Source organism: Equus caballus, unplaced genomic scaffold, assembly GCF_041296265.1.
Source record: "Equus caballus isolate H_3958 breed thoroughbred unplaced genomic scaffold, TB-T2T haplotype2-0001091, whole genome shotgun sequence".
NCBI lineage: Eukaryota > Metazoa > Chordata > Mammalia > Perissodactyla > Equidae > Equus > Equus caballus.
Genome location: NW_027222080.1, coordinates 39,654 through 57,051, shown reverse-complemented (window position 1 = coordinate 57,051; position 17,398 = coordinate 39,654). Strand labels below are relative to the sequence as shown.

General features: G+C 38.1%; 1 pseudogene; it reads right to left on the bottom strand.

Annotated features, from left to right (window-relative positions):
* Nucleotides 1-355: 355 nt before the first annotated feature.
* Nucleotides 356-4,817, bottom strand: LOC138922548 (ligand-dependent nuclear receptor corepressor-like protein pseudogene; annotated as a pseudogene).
* Between the last annotated feature and the right edge of the window lie 12,581 nt (nt 4,818-17,398).

Genomic DNA, 17,398 nt, shown 5'->3' with positions numbered 1-17,398 from the left:
CCTAACAATCAGTTTATATTAACAAAATCTGTCAAAATCAAGGCAGCCAGAGTTTTACTAAATTACTGTGACAATGGAAATACTGCAATTAAAAAACAAATACAAGTATTTGTACTGTAAACAACTAAAAAAATCAGTCTCACTAAAGTTAGTATACAATTTAATATAAAATTATCATTAGCTACCAGAAATGGTTTAAACAACTTTACTGAGCAGTAGTTTTCTAAAAACAGAGGCACCGTTTTTTCTTTTCCTTCTTTTTTTTTTAAAATATAAAATACTTGAGGAACATTCAAATAAGTAGAAAGCACATAATGGTTGCTTTCACCTTCATTAAAAGTCTGCTGAAACTGGATTTTTCAGAAAATTGTCAATTAATAAGTAATAACTGGTAACTAAATTTATAAAGTACTTTGAAAGTTTAACATAGAGAATATCTTAATGGAATCACTGGGGGGAAGGGGAAGCCATAAATTTCCCTGCCTTTCCAAGTTTGTATGATCAAAAGTGAACTCAGTAACTAGAAACATTTTGTTTCTTTTAAAAGTTAGGAGTTGGGGGCTGGCCCCGTGGCCGAGTGGTTAAGTTCGCGCGCTCCGCTGCAGGCGACCCAGTGTTTCGTTAGTTCGAATCCTGGGCGCGGACATGGCACTGCTCATCAGACCACGCTGAGGCAGCGTCCCACATGCCACAACTAGAAGAACACACAACGAAGAATATACAACTATGTACCGGGGGGCTTTGGGGAGAAAAAGGAAAAAATAAAAAAATCTTAAAAGTTAGGAGTTGATCATTACCTACAAACTATCAAAAAATATTTAATTTACTATTTCTGACCAAAAATAAATAATACAAGTACTAAAACGCGGCAAATTAACTATAATATTACCTATAAAACTACTGAGCACTGTGAAGTCAATAGCAAAATGATCCCTGATTTTATGAATCCTGTCAAGTTTTTGGTCAGGTCATCTTTTAAATGATATAAAAGTGTTCTGTAAGTATCCCTTTACTATAAACTTCTCAATCAATTTATTAATGTAAATATAGTGTGAGGAATAAAAAAGCTCAATACAATATAAATATTATGTAATGCCTTCAAGCCCCCAAATTTTTGCAAGTAAAATTCTGTATAAAGAGGTCAATAAAATTGTGTTGAAACATTAACTTTGCTTTTCACTGGGGGCGCGGGGGGCGGGGAGGGGAAATACATTAAATCATCCAAGTTCTGGCCCTCACAAAATATGGCTTAATTCTTTAAAAAGAAAGATGACCCTGACATCTGCTGTTTTGCAATCTATTATGTATACTTTCTTGGGGGAATAAAAAAGAGCGAGAGGATTCATACCCTAGCATGCAGGTAACATTAATTGCTGAAGAGGGTTCAGTATAGATCGAAGAGACCAAATATCTACTTGGTTGTGTATTTCCCTCTCTTCAGTTTCCTTATACATATGTAAGCAGTTTTTCAATGTAATAGCTGAAAATCTCTTTAGTATTACATGTATATGTGATTATTAGATACACACAAACACAAGTGTAAAAACACAAGTATTTGACAAGGTGCACTTATTTTTTAAATTCAGCTTTAAGTATTCCTTTTGGACTTAGGAAAACTGGCTTAGAAAAATGATCAGAACCTGACTTTTAACAGAGCAAAGGGGCACTCGGAGAACTGTGAACATATGAAGCAAATCCCCAATCTTTATATGGAGGCACATGCTTTATAACATTTTACCACTAAAACGGCATACTCCATAAATCCAACATGGATACTCTGAACCACATTTTAAAACTGCTATATAAAAATTACTGGTCTCTTTTATGAGGCTAGTAAAAGTTAAAATGCACTGCCCAGCTTCTAACTGCCCAATTAGTAGAGTTTACATTACTGAAAGTTCAAAACAGCTTCAGTGTGAAATATCTGTAAATCCATTTAAGACCCTGAACAAACTGCAAATTTGGTTATTAGCAAAACGATAATGTATCGCCCACCAAAATGAAATCTGTAATTCATTTTTGATAAACTGAAAATGTTTTGAAATGTCACAGCAGCAAATATATTAAAGTTACACTGAGGTTTTTCAATAGTAGGAGTCTATCACAATCCTTAAAATTTAAAGTAGTCATAACATCAACCAACCAGCACATTTAAACCAAAATGATCATTCTCAAGCTTTTTCTGTGCCCATTATAAACATGCTCTAAGTTGCATTCCAACTTTCTTTTCTAATCTTACACATTAGCTTATTTTTCAAATGAAAAACAAAATTAAATTATTTTAATAATTAAATTTAAATTACTTTTTGTTCTTAGTATTCCATCTTATATTAAAGGATTTTATAGCTCCTGGGGTTAACAATGTGTCAGTTTTTTTCAAAAAGTGTATACCTTATAAACCCCAACTTCCTGCTACAACAACTGTTAAATGATAAATATTAAATTTCATTATACATATCATTTAAGGTTTTCTTGTCTATTCCTGGTGGATGCACTTGAGTGCATTTCATATTTCATAGAATGCACTGTAGTGTCCTAATACTGTATATATTAATTTTTCTTAGTATGGAGATAGCTGCGTATTTAAACTCTGATTGGTTGGTTGACGTACTTACAGTAACTCTAAGTATGTTAGGTAAAAATGTTTAAAAACTATTAATATCATATTTCCATTATAAGATGGTTTAACTGAATGGCTGGGGTGGTCTTTCACCTATAAAAATGTTTCACTTGACAATTACTTGTTTTCCCACAACGCTTTATGCTATTGACTACTAAAGAAAACCTCAATCTTTTTCACCTATTTATACAAGGATTAAATACAAACTATCAGAATTAAGTAAGCAACTATATAATTCTGTCCACAGTGAAAACCCTGAATAAAACTTTTTTTCAAAAGGCATGTAAGTGGTTTTTCAACTGCAAAATTTCATGTCTCCTGTCAGAGTGAGCATCTGTAATTCCCACGTGTGTGTATATAGACACACAAACACACACCTGTGCACATACACACACACACACACAAACACACGTACAAACATTTTCCTAACAAGTAATCTACACAGGCTTGCTGCTGTTTTTGCAGCTGCCAGTCCCTGAATCTGTCATATTATATAACCCAGTGTCTGGTACTCGGAGTTTCTTCGGAGGAGGAGTCTTCAGTGTTCCAGATCTTTCTTTTACCTTGTATTCTAAAGTGCCGTGAGGTACCCCATAAATTCCTTGTGCTTTGGAAGCACTCATTTTGCCACTCATTACCATTGCAATAGCCTCTTCCATTATTTCATGATCATACTGCCGATAACGGCCACGTTTTTTCCTGGGCTGCTTATTATCTTTTCGATCCAATCCATCTTCAGTATTTTCAGAGGTTCCATCAACTGTTCCATTTTTAGAATTAAGACACAAAGGAGAGAGGTCCCCGGGTAGAAAGTAAGAGTCAACACTTGAGTGAGTTACGGGCCCAGAACATTCTATTTTCTTCTGTTTAGGGAGTATATTTTTCAGTTTTTGGAGAGCTGATCCTTCTAGGACTGGAGAGGTTTTGGAAACTTGATACATAACATCCAGCAGACCAGGACCATCAGGTTGTGGTTTTGAAACAGAACTTACTCGTAGTTGAGGAATTTTTAACTGTACAGTAGGACGTGAAGTTTCATATTGTAGGCTTTCATTTTTTTCTTTAAATTAGATTGAGTTTACTTTTTTCTGTGCGCTCTGCTTGAGCTCTTGCCCACAGGGCTACTTTATGCAGCACTGCACAAGTTTCTTTACTGTCTTTATATGAGTAACTATCACTGAAATCTCGAGCTTTGTTTTTAAAAGATGCAGGCTTCCCTGCTGGTAAGGCTTCTAAGTGGAGAAGTAAAGTTTTTTGAGGTATGCCTGCTTTATTTCTGTCCAGTGCTCCAGACTGAATGTCTTTCAAAGCTTTTGAGAGCAAACCATCTGCAAACTCAGCACTTCTCTCCACATAGTCCTCTCTGTTTCTCTGTAGTCTCCCAGCCATTGAATTTTCAGAAGAAGGATCGCATACGGACGACTCTTCAGATTTTATGCTGGTTTTCTTTGTAGAGAGATCTAACACTCCATCCCCTTGCTGAGTATTTTGTTCTTGCATTCGATTCACAGTGAGGTCTAAGGGGCCTTCCTGTTCTTCCTGAAGGGAGTTTTCTGCTTGATTCATTTGAATACTTTTACATATTAGACTTGGTCCAATTGAACCATTTCTATTCTCTTGAATTTTACCACTTTTTGAAATATACTCAATTGCAAACTGACGTATCATCTTTTTCATTAATTCCTGAGCAACTAGGGGAATGTTAGGATCACAGTTCTGAGGAAGGTCTTTCTTTCGAAAGAGTGCATTTAGCTAATTTTCTGCTTGGCATTCAGTCTTTCAGTGTTGGACTGGCCCTGAGATGACAGTTCCTCTGTTGGTGTTGACTGTGAAGAATCAAGAGATGGTAGACAATCCTTCAAATAAACTCAGGGCTCTTCGTAGCCGTGGTCCATAAAGCCCTTCTAAAATACTCTCAAAACCTACACAGTGCATGAGACGGTGGCGCCAAGAGTCGAGTTCCCGCCGGCATCCTCTCCTCTCCGCCGCGCACCGAGGGCTCCGGCACCGGGCGGCGAGGGCAGCGGCCACTCTCTCTCTTCCCTTGTCCATCCGCGTCCCGCGTCACGCGCCCTCATTTACATACGAGCGGCGCAGGCACGAGGCAGGGGCGCGAGCCCCGGAGCGCCAAAAACAAATCATTTTAAGAATGAGACCAAGAATAGACTCATTTTGTAGTGATCAAAGTTGAGGAGCAGAAAACAACCAGAGATGTGCTTTTCCTCAGTGAAGGCGGCAGGAAGCCAGGGGCAGGAGGGCAGTGAATCCCTTTGATACTGGGAGAAAACCAATTCCGAGAGAGCCAATCAGAGGGCACGGGAAGGGGCTGGAAATAAATGTCACCTCGACAAAACCTACCCAGTTGTATCAAAGCTTGGCCCTGACTTCAAGGCCTTCATTCGCAGCTAAATAGTTTCTGTTTTAATTTTATTAAAGTATACTAACGCATACATTTGTTATGAAAAAAATCAAGTCATACAAAATAATAATGAGGGACAAAAGTTCTCCACAGGCAATTACTTTTCACTTTGTTTTTTATTTCTTCCGGTGACTGCCTCCATATTTATAAATTAAAGGATCTCAATCACTAATTGTTTTATCAATTTTTGACATTGTGGATTCACTTATGACAGGTGAGGATTTAGATAATTTAAACTATTTCCTCTTAGTATTTTAGTTATTTTATGATAAACCGTATAATTTAAATAAGGTAAGTACTTCAAACATCTGTTTTTTTGGATTTTCAACTTTCAAAATTATACATTAGCTCCTCACTCTGTGCGAGATGAAGATACTTACACACCTAACCTCTCACACTTCTTTGCTCCTTCTACTTGCCAACTTCTGTTAGCTATATATTTTCTTTAACATTGTTATAGATTATAATGTACTTATACACTTTAAGTGATCATTTAGGGTAAATAAGAAGCTACAACAATCACTGTATTTGCTCTCTCTAGAACACTTTTCATTATTGCCCTCTTTCCTGGCCACAAAGAACTGGCTTTCAGGTTGACAAGCTTTCTTTAAATTCCTGATCACAAACCTTAAGCTGGTCATCCTTTTCCAGGGTTTTAGAAAACTTACTTTTTCGCTCTCCGCGATGACTATTTTGTATGTTCTCTCTTGGCCAATGATTTTCCTTTACACTTCAGAAAAAAGTCACGAGATAGGGAACTTCTCCCACATCCCACCACTAAATGTACAATCCTTCCTACAACTGCATTTATCTTCTGCATCATATTAAAGAGAAGGAAGTGGCTTTTCTTCTGTTAATCTTCAGTCTTTCCAGCTGTGATCTGGACTCCTATGTCTGCTACCCACTTAGGGGTTTAGTTGTTTTCCTTATCCCCTCTCTTTACTGCATCATCAATCTCTCCTCAGGCTGGATGGTCTCTTCATCATAAAAAATGTTGTAATATCGCTCATCTTAAAAAAACAAAGACAAAACACCACTTTTCTTTACCCCGTAATCCCTCTAGCTGAGCCTATTTCTCTGCTTGCTTTCATAGCAAAACTTCTTGAAAGAGTTCTACGTGGACTCTCTTTTCCTCCTCTTTGATTCATACGTTTTCCTATGAATAACCTCCATATTGCCAAATCTGATAAGAAATGCAAATCAAAATCACAATTGAGATATCACCTCACAAATGTTAGGATGACTATTACCAAAAAACAAAAAATGGCAAGTGTTGGCAAGGATGTGGAGAAATTGGAACCCTTGCACACTGTCGATGGGAATGTAAAATCGTGCAGCCACTATGGAAAACAGTATGGAGGTTCCTCAAAAAATTAAAAGTAGGGGCTGGCCCAGTGGTGTAGTGGTTAAGTTCAGCTCTCTCCGCTTCTGCAGCCCAGGTTTGCAGGTTCAGATCCCGGGTGCAGACATACACCGCTTGTCAAGCCATGCTGTGGTAGCAACCCACATATAAAATAGAGGGAGATTGGCACAGACGTTAGTTCAAGGCCACTCTTCCTCAAGCACAAAGGGGAAGATTGGCAGCAGATGTTAGCTTAGGGCCAGTCTTCCTCAAAAAAAAGAAAAATTAAAAATAGAGGCTGGCCTGGTGGTATAGTGGCGAAGTTCATTCGCTCCACTTTGGCGGCTGGGGTTTCATGGGTTCAGATCCCAGGTGTGGGCCGACACACCATTCATCAAGCCACTCTGTGGTGGCATCCCACGTACAAAAAATAGAGGAAGACTGGGGCCAACCTGATGGCATAGTGGTTAAGTTCGTGTGCTCCACTTTGGCGACCTGGGGTTCGGAGGTTCAGATCCTGAGCATGGACCTAGCACCATTCGTCAAGCCACACTGTGAAAGCATCCCACATACAGTAGAGGAAGATTAGCACAGATGTTAGCTCAGCGACAATCTTCCTCAAGCAAAAAGAGGAAGATTGGCAACAGGTGTGTTAGCTCAGGGTCAATCTTCCTCACCAAAATAAACCACATTAAAATAGACTACCACATGATCCTGCAATTCTACTCCTGGGTATATATGCAAAGACTTGAAATTAGGATTGTGAAGAGATATCTACACTCCCACATTTATTGCAGCATTATTCACAATAGTCAAGATATAGAAACAACTCAAATGTCCATCAATAGTCAAGTGGATAAAGAAAATGAGGAAAATGCGAGATAGACACACAATTAAACATTATTCAAACTTAAAAATTAAGGAAATACTACCATTTGTAAAAGCATAGATGGACCCGGAAGATATTATGCTAACTGAATACCATTCACAATCGCAACAAAAAGAATAAAATACCTCGGGGTAAATTTAACCAAGGAAGTGAAGGACCTATATAATGAAAATTGCAAGGCCTTTCTGAGAGAATTGGATGACGACATAAGGAGATGGAAAGACATTCCATGTACATGGATTGGAAGAATAAACATAGTTAAAATGTCCGTTCTACCTAAAGCAATCTACAGATTCAACGCTATCTCATCAGAATCCCAATGACATTCTTTACAGAATTAGAACAAAGAATCCTAAAATTTATATGGGGCCACAAAAGACCCCGAATTGCTAAAGCAATCCTGAGAAAAAAGAACAAAACGGGAGGCATCACAATCCCTGACTTCAAAACTTACTACAAAGCTACAGTAATCAAAACAGCATGGTACTGGTACAAAAACAGGTGAACAGATCAATGGAATAGAATTGAAAGCCCAGAAATAAAACCACACATCTATGGACAGCTTACCTTCGACAAAGGAGCTGAGTGCATACAATGGAGAAAAGAAAGTCTTTTCCAAAAATGGTGCTGGGAAAACTGGAAAGCCACATGTAAAAGAATGAAAACTGACCATTCTTTTTCACCATTCACTAAAATAAACTCAAAATGGATCAAAGACCTAAAGGTGAGACCTGAAACCATAAGGCTTCTAGAAGAAAACGTAGGCAAGTACACTCTCTGACATCAGTATTAAAAGGATCTTTTCGGACACCATGTCTTCTCAGAGAAGGGAAACAACAGAAAGAGTAAACAAATGGGACTTCATCAGACTAAAGAGCTTCTTCAAGGCACATGAAAACAGGATTGAAACAAAAAAAACAACCCACTAACTGGGAAAAAATATTTGCAAGTCATATATCTGACAAAGGCTTGATATCCATAATATATAAGGAACTCTCACAACTCAACAACAAAAAAATCAAACCACCCGATCAAAAAATGGGCTGGAGACATGAACAGACATTTCTCCAAAGAAGATATACAGATGGCTAATAGGCACATGAAAAGACGCTCATCATCGCTGATCATCAGGAAAATGCAAATGAAAACTACACTGAGATATCACCTTACACCCATTAGAATGACAAAAATATCTAAAGCTAATAGTAACAAATGTTGGAGAGGTTGTGGAGAGAATGGAACCCTCATACACTGCTGGTGGGAATGCAAACTACTGCAGCCGCTATGGAAAACAGTATGGAGATTCCTCAAAAAACTAAAAATAGAACTACCATACGATCCAGCCATTCCACTACTGGGTATCTATCCAAAGAGCTTGAAGTCAGCAATCCCAAAAGTCCTATGTACCCCAATGTTCACTGCAGCATTATTTACAATAGCCAAGACATGGAAGCAACCTAAGTGCCCATCAACAGATGAATGGATAAAGAAGTTGTGGTATATATATACAATGGAATACTACTCAGCTGCAAAACAGAACAAAATCATCCCATTTGCAACAACATGGATGGACCTTGAGGGAATTACGTTAAGTGAAATAAGCCAGTTAGAGAAGGATAATCTCTGTATGACTCCACTCATAGGAGGAATTTAAAAATGTGGACAAAGAGAACAGATTAGTGGCTACCAGGGGAAAGGGGGGGGTGGGGGGCGGGCACAAAGGGTGAAATGGTGCACCTACAACACGAATGACAAACATTAATGTACAACTGAAATCACACAAGATTGTAACCTATCATTAACTCAATAAAAAAAAAGATATTATGCTAACTGAAACAAGTCAGTCACAGAATGACAAATATAGCATGATTTCTCCTATAGGAGGTATCTAAAATAGTCAAACTTAGACAAGCAGAAAATAGATTGGTGGTTGCCAGGGGACGGGAGTGGGGAAAATGGAGAGTTGTTGTTCAGCATCAAGTTTTAGTTATGCAGGATACATAAGTTCTAGAGATCTACAACATTATAAACTTAAGAGGATAAGTCTTAGGTTAAATGTTCTTCCCACACACACACACAAAAGCAAAGGGACGTAAGAAATCTTTTGGAGGTGATGGATATATTTATTACCAGGATTGTGGTGATGGTATCATGGGTGTAAGCATATTGTCCAACTTCATCACAATGTATACATTAACTATGTACAATTTTTTAATGTTAATTATACCTCAATAAAGCTGAAAAAAATATAAACTCTCTGTTCTCTTAAATGAGTTCTTAGCAGCATTCAAAGCAGTTGAGCACTTGCTCCTTGAAATACTTTTCTTGTTGGGTTTCTGGATAGCCCATGCTTCTCTCACTTTTAGTGGCTCCTCTTATACTATCTAACCCCTAAATGTTGAAATCTATTTTTCCTATGCAGGTGATGGGGTTCAGGGCATGCCCACACCCCCGCCCCGCCCACCGCAAGATGCACCACTCTGGTATGTGGATTATTTCAAGCTGAAGAAAATAAAGGCTCAGAAGACTCAGGAAGAACATTCCACCTTCTCCCCAACTGACTAAAAGAAATTTAAAATAAAGGCCAGTCCCCAGGACAAGCCATCACCTTAGATAACTCTGGGTATCTGGTAGACTGGGAGGATCCTTGCTAAGCCCATTCTTATCAAAGTTCTATTTACCAAACATTTGCTTTTCCATTTCCAGGAGTTGCCTTCCTCCCCTTTGAAGCTCCAAATCACTACCCCCAACATCCTCCTTGTCTGTAGCTGAAGAAATTTAAACAGGCAGCCTCAGCCAGATGACTGAGTTACTGTTTCTCCTGAGTTTCTCCCATGTATACATGCTATTAAACTTTGTTTGATTTTTCTCCTGCTAACCTGCCTTTTAAATTATTTGACCAGCCATAAGAACCTTAAGAAAAAGGGGTGGGGGAGGAATTCTCCCACTTCCCCAACACAGGTGATCTTAAATGGTTTATAAATTCTCAGGTTTATATCTGCATCCCAAATCTGAGTTCAACTTGTTTGTATTGACAAATAAAAATGGCAAGCAATAGGATATATTGGAGAATATGAGGAAGCCATTTGGTGTAAACCTAATTCGGCCTCACCTTGTCTTTCCAAAAGGGCCTGACCGTGGCTGTTGAGCATGCATTGTATATCTGCTTTAGATATTCCCTATGGCAAGAACAAAGGCCCTTGAGATAAAGGTGCAACTTCCCTCCCTCTCCCAAAGTTGGCATCTCCTTAAGGCTTAAGCGTCTTTCCTTAGGCTAGAAACTGATTGCTGTGCTCACCTGTGACTGCCCAGCTCGAGACAACAGACTTGCCTCCTGCTACGCCCTCTGAGATAGCAGACCCACTACCTGCGGTGTCCATCAAGAGCTGTGCCGACAGGGCAATCTTGTGACTATTGTGGGAGGGACATTTCAATCATATGTGAAACGTCCTGCTTGGCGGTATATAACCACTCTGTACACCTCACTTCTTTGGTGCCCTTTCTTCCTGTGGGAAGAAAGGCCCCGGGCCATGGTCCTCAGATTTCAGCTCAGAACAAATTCACCCAAATTTTCGTTTATAGATTGGTTATAGATTATTTTCATGGACAGTATCTAGCTGTTTAATTGATATCTTGACTAGGATGTCTTCATAACATAGTCAGAAGGAAATTCTAGATATCCAACTCTCTGCCACAGTCCCCCCAAAGTGCTCTTCCCTTATATTCCCCATCTCATTAAATGGCACCTCCATTTATCTAGTTATTAAAGCCAGCAACCTAAGAGTCTTCTTGATGCTTCTCTTCCCTAATTCCCACATAAACAAGACCTATCTTTTTGATCTGCAAACACCATACTTGTTCAACCCCCCTTTATCTTGCCTAGAACAATGCTAGAGTTTACTGACTGATCTACTTTCACTTCCACTGTTGCCCACTTCCAGTCCATTCTCCAAAAGTAGTCAGAGTCTCATTACCCTTCAGTGACTTCACATTGCACTTACCATGGCCTGTAAAAATCAGGCTAATCTGATTCTTTCATGTCTCTCTATCCTCAAAGTGCTGGGAATACTGCAGTGAATGAAACAGGCAAGTCTTCTATTCTCATGGAGTATTCTGGGGGCTTTTTTTGGCAGGGGGTGGGGAATAGAATAAAGAAGTGCAGATAAATAAAACCATTTCTGAAAGTAAAGAGTACTATGAAGACAATTAAACAGGGGATTGTGTTAGACAGCAACTGATATTTGCGGTGGGTTTTAGACTGCGTGGTCAAGGATTGCCTCTCTGAAGGGACATTTGAACTGAATGATACAAAGGAATTTTTAGCACTTTCTCAGCAAAGGTTTATTTCTTGATTGTATCATAATCTCATCAAGGATCATCTGGGAACTCTAGTTTTTATCTAATTCCAGGACCCAGGCTGAGAGAGCAGCCACCAAACTGAAACTTGCAGGTTGCTGTGACAAAAGGAAGTAAGATTCTGAAGGGCCTCACACCAGCAATGAAAAGCTCTAGTCTGTAAGTGACACAGATTTCTTCCACCTATACTTTATTAACCAGAACTATTCACATGACCCCACCCAAACCAAGAATCTGGGAATCGCAGTCCTACCATGTCCTGGAAGGCAGAGAATGAGAAATATTCGGAAAACATAATTAACTACTACTATAGTCCTTCATGTTCACAGGGGAAAATATAAAGGAGGGAAAGTCATAGATACATGCATGGTAGTGGCAGGAGTTCTCCTACAACTGTGCAAGGCCATTAGAATTGCTAGTTCTGGTTCCTCTGGGAGGCATATGGTAGAAACAGAAGACAGTTTGGTGAAGCTTTCCGAGTCTTGCTGCTATCTGATCCCTCTAATACTGAGGAAATGGTTTCTTACTGTTTTGCAGACCTGGAAGAATGAATCCACAGAATGTGACCTCATTGTCCCTACTCAGGATTCTAGTTTGCTCACTTCAGTCAAGGTGCCTTAAACTTTTCTAAAAGTCAAGAACAGTCTGGAAATACATATATTCTCCATATCAACTTCTCAGAGCAAAAATCAAAGAAATGGGCACAAGACCGGCTCAATGTTTTTTATGAATGATTGATAATATTAATTTGAAGACTATTTCTTACATATTATACATCCATTTGTAGAGGGAGTAAAAGGTTATAGACACCACTAAGACATACCTGCTTTTTCTTCTAGCATTTTCAGTTTGTCTTTTTAAAAAACTTAATCCTTTGTTCTGTTTGAAATCTTTCAATTGTGAAATATTTCAGGACTGATATTAAATGTGACTAACACTAAGCCAAATACCTATGTGCCCAATACCCAGCTTATGAAATAAAATATTATAAAAATAGTCATAGGTCTTGTTTTTGCACGCTTTTTGGTGAGGAAGATTGGCCCTGAGCTAACATCTGTTGCCAAGCTTCCTCTTTTTTGTCTCCCAAAAGCCCCAGTACATAGTTCTATATCCTAGTTATAAGTCATTCTAGTTCTTCTATGTGGGAGGCTGCCACAGCATGGCTTGATGAGCGGTGTGTAGGTCTATGCCGAGGATCCGAACCAGCGAACCCCAGGCCGTGGAAGTGGAGAGCATGAACTTAACCACTCGGCCATGGGGATGGCCCCCTATAGGTCTCTTTTTATACCTAATCACATTCCTCTTTCTCCCAGCTTCCCCAGAAGTAACCACTATTCTGAATTTAGAATTTATCCTTCTTGTGCTTTTCTTTGTACTTTTACTACATCTGTATGTATCTGTTATCAATATGTAGTATTTTTGAGATTTGGGGTTCTAGCAATGATGGGGTAAACACAACTGGATTAAAAAGAAAACAACAAGACTTATCCTCCCACCACACACAACTAAGAAACCGGACAAAACATACAGTGGTTTCCAGATATTAGACAACAGTCAGTGAAAGATAATGATCTCTGAGAGAAATGAAACAAAAGATGTGAGCCATATTATTGCCCCAGCTTACAGCCTGGAGAGAATTTTTAGGCTATGTGCAGGCAGGAAGTACCCAAACGGAGCCTGCTGGTTCCAGGAGCTAAAGATACAGAGCTCATACAAGGAAATCTTATGAGCATTTATGGGATGAAGTATGAGAGAAGACAGATCTGCACAGGAAGAGCTCCAAATGAGTACTGATCAATGCAGGTGTGTGAGGAAACTACTCAAGGCCAGTGAAAGACCATGAGAAAGATTCAAGTATAGCCATCCCAGAACTCACACAGGGCTGGTAATACTCTATATTCCCACTAGCCAAATAAAAAAAACCTCCTAATACAAGGACATTCTCAAGAGGGTATCACATCAGTGTTGGGACCAAATTAGTCCTATACTAAAAGTTGTACTGGATCCACCTAACAAAGCAAGAAAGCAAGCCTCAAAATGGCAGAGTTGATTACAAATGGCTTAACTGAATCTCAAAACAAAGCCTGAAAATATTTTAGAAAAAAAATACAGAAACTCCAACAACTAAGAAAATAAAATTCACACTATGTGGCACTTGACAAAAAAAAATTACCAGATATGCAAGAGACAGGAAAATAAGACCTAAAATGAAAAGAAAAATCAATCGATATGAACAGACCCAGAGATGACAGAAATAGTTGGCAAGAATGTTTAAACACTTAGTATAAATATAGTTCATATGTTCAAGAAGGATGAAAGATGAGCATTTTAAGGAGATATGGAAGATGTAAAAGAAATCTATTCCTCAGCAATATGAATTTACTTAACACTACTGAATTGTGCTACACTCATAAATGGTTAAGATGGTATATTTATATTTTTAGCATGGTAAAAGAACCTTTGTTAATCTAAAAGGAAACAAACAAAACAAACCACAAATAAACATCTAGAAGTGAAAATACAATGTCTGAGAAGAAAAACAGTATGGTTAAAATTATCAACAGGTTAGACACTGTAGAAGAAGATTAATGAACTTAAAGACAACAGAAATCATCTAAAATGAGAGAGAGGAAAGATTGGAAAAAACTAAACATCAGCGAGCTATAGAAAAACATCATGTGCCCTAATACAGATATAACTGCACTCCCAAAAAGGAGGAGACGGATAGGACTGAAAATTTTGAAGGACTGACGGATGAAATTTTTCCAAATTTAATGAAAACCATAAACTCATATTTCCAAGAAGCTCAATGAACCCCAAGCAGAAGAAACAAAGAAAACTACACCAATGCACATCATAATCGTATTGCTTAAAATCAGTGATAAGGAAAAAACGTAAAAGCAGCCCAAAAAAAGACACGTGTACAGAAGAAAAATGAGAATTACAGCAGACTTCTCACTGGATTGAATGAAAGCCAGAAGACAACGGAGCAACACCTTTAAAGAGCTGAAAGAAAAATAATGGTTGCCCAGAATTCTATATCCAGTAAACATACATTTCAGAAATGAAAATGAAATAAATACTATTTCAGACATATCAAAGCTAAAATTCATCACCAGCAGCCCAGTATTATAATACATATTAAAGAAAATCCTCCAGACAGAAGGAAAATGACACCAACTATAATTCTGGATATACACAAGGAAATAAAGAGCACTGGAAACGCAAAGTTTGTGAGTAAATACAAAATACACTTTTCCCTAATTTTTAAACATCTTTAAAACATTACTGACCGGTTAAAACAAAAATGTAACAATGCATGTGGGGTTACTAATATATGTAGAAATAAAATGTATATCCACAATAACCTAAAATCTAGGAAAGGTGAAATGAAAGTAAACTATTGTAATGAGCTTATACTATACATGAAGGATAATAATATGATCAGAAGGTAGAGCGCAATAAGTGGAAGATGTCTAATATAAACCCTAAAACAACTTATAAAATAAAGAAAACAAAGAGTACAGATAACATGAAAAGAATATTGACTTATTCCTAACAAGTCAATAAAGGAGATTAAATGGAATTAGAAAATGTAAAATTTTCTGCCTTCTAAAAGAAGGCAGAAAAAAAATACAAAGAGATCACAAATAAGAGAGAGAATGAATAAATAGCACAATGGTACATTTAACCACTTTAATCACAACAACCAGTAATCATTTTAACTGTGAATGCTGTAAAAAAAAATCAAAAGGCAGAGACTTTTGAAACAGGAAAAGATAGAGACTGTCATGAAAAGGTAGAGACTGTCAAATTGTACGGAAAAGAACAACAACACTAAATACATATTCACCTAATGACAGAACTTCAAGATACATAAAACAGAAAATGATAAAATTAAAAGAACTGCACCAATCCACAATTATAGCCACTATTATAGATGTCAATACCCTTCTCTCAATAAATGACAAATGAAGTAGACAGAAAAATCAGTAAAGGAAGACCCGAATAACTCTATCAACCAACATTCTACCTAACATTTTTCCCAAATACAACTGGATCACTGACCAAGATAGACTGTAAGATTGGCCGTAAAGAAAGTCTCAATAAATGTAAAAGAATTCAAATAATAAAAACTATGCTTTCTGGCCACAATGGTATTACATTAGAAACTAACAACAAGCCAAAGCAATCTCGAGAAAAACCAACAAAGCTGGAGGTATCACAATCTCTGAATTCAAAACATACTACAAAACTACAGTAATCACAACAGCGTGGTACTGGTACAAAACACACACACAGCTCAATGGAACAGAACTGAGAGTCCAGAAATAAAACCACACATTTACGGACAGCTAATTTTAGACAAAGGAGCTAAGTACAGACAATAGAGAAAGGAAAGTCTCTTCAATAAATGGTGTTGGCAAAACTGGACAGCCACAGGCAAAAGAATGAAAGTAGACTATTATCTTACACCATACACAAAAATCAACTCAAAATGGATTAAAGAGATGAATGTAAGACATGAAACCATAATACTCCTAGCTGAAAACATAGCCAGTATGCTCTTCAACATTAGTCTTCGCAGTATCTTTTTGAATACCATGTCTCCTCAGGCACTGGAAACAAAGAAAAAAATTAACAAACGGGACTACATCAAACTAAAAGTCTTCCCCATCAACAAAATGAAAAGACAATCCACCAACTAGGAGAAAGTATTTGCAAGTCATATATCCAATAAGGGGTTAATTTCCAAAATATATAAAGAACTCACACAACTCAACAACAACAAAACAAACAATCCAATCAAAAAATGGGCAGAGGATATGAACAGACATTTTTCCAAAGAAGATTTACAGATGGCCAACAGGCACATGAAAAGATGTTCAGGGGACGGCCCGTTGGCACAGCGGTTAAGTTCACACCTTCCACTTTGGCAACCTGGGGTCTCCAGTTCAGATCCCGGGGGCAGACCTACACAATGCTTCTCAAGCCATGCTCTGGCAGGCATCCCACATAAAATAGAGGAAGATGGGCACGGATGTTAGCTCAGGGCCAGTCTTCCTCGGCAAAAAAAGGAGGATTGGCAGCAGAAGTTAGCTCAGGGCTAATCTTCTCCAAAAAGGAAAGAAAAGAAAAGATGCTCAACATCACTGATAATTAGAGAAATGCAAACCAAAGCTACAATGAGATATCACCTCACATCCATTGGAATGGCTATTACTAAAATGACATGAAATAACAAGAGTTGCAGAGGATGTGGAGAAAAGGGGAGCCTCATATACTGCTCGTGGGAATGCAAACTGCTACAGCCGCTACGGAAAACAGTATGGGGATTTCTCAAAATATTAAGAATAGAACTACCATACAATCCAGCTATTCCACTTCGGGGTAGATATCCAAAGAAGACGAAAACACTAATTTGAAAAGATACATGTACCCCTATGTTCATTGCAGCATTATTCACAATAGCCACAACCGGGAAGCAACCTAAGTGCCCATCAACAGATGATGGATAAAGATGTGGTATATGCACACAATGGAATACTACCCAGCCATAAAAAAGACGAAATTGTGCCATTTGAGACAACACGGATGGACCTTGAGGGTATTATGCTAAGTGAAATGTTAGACAGAGAAGGACAAATACTGTATGATTTCACTCATGTGGAATATAAACAAACAAACAAACAAACACACAGAAACAGAGAACAGATTGGTGGTTACCAAAGGGGAAGAGGGTGGGGGAAGGCCAAAAGGGGTAAAGGGGCA